The sequence below is a fragment of the Fulmarus glacialis genome, unplaced genomic scaffold, assembly GCF_000690835.1.
Source record: "Fulmarus glacialis isolate BGI_N327 unplaced genomic scaffold, ASM69083v1 scaffold31448, whole genome shotgun sequence".
Lineage (NCBI taxonomy): Eukaryota > Metazoa > Chordata > Aves > Procellariiformes > Procellariidae > Fulmarus > Fulmarus glacialis.
Genome location: NW_009230738.1, coordinates 27,814 through 28,609, shown reverse-complemented (window position 1 = coordinate 28,609; position 796 = coordinate 27,814).

Sequence of the window (796 nt, the reverse complement as noted above, 5' to 3'; positions counted from 1 at the left end):
GTGACTAGCACTGAGACCTACTGCTTTAAATTTGACATTACATGCTGTGCATAAGGCAGCATGGTAATTGCTGTGCCAATTTGATGACTCAGAACTGTGCATGGAACAGCACAACCTCTATATGTTTTCAAGGTCTTAAAATGTCTCTGAGCCAGCACTATGAATGCAATACTGCTTTAAAGAGAAAAGAGATTCAAGAGATACTAATATAAGTAATCTTTTTGTAATGAGTTATTGTCTCAACAGAGCTCACAAGATATTATGATTTCAAGTGTTATCACTGCTCTTACAGTTTTCAAGAGGACTCTCTAGATTCTTGAGACACACTATCAAGGGCAAATCGTTAGACAGTCTCAAGTTTAATGAATCTATGAGAAAAGAGACTGGCTTAGCCTGACTTACGTTTCAGCTCTGTTGCTGATAGCCAAAAATCCTTCCTGGCCTTCCACTCAAAATGAGAGCATTTCTTTTAATTTTAATCTCAGAGCCTTCTCCTTGATGTTTTACACAAGATTGACAGCTAGCAGCACCATTGTATTACCACCATCTATATTGTTTTCCTCCCTTCCTTCATTTCCTCCCTCCCACTCAGCTGACTCGTGTTCCCAGCAGGGTAATGGACTCCTCAGAATGACATACTGTCTTTTCTGACTGCACAACATCCACATTTTATTTGGGCCTGAGTTGAGCTGTTGAGTGCTTTCACAGTAACAGCCACAACTTACGTGCTTTTAAAAAAATTTTTTTACATTTCATTTTACTTGGAAGTTTGCTTGAAATGTCAAAATTCTCTTAC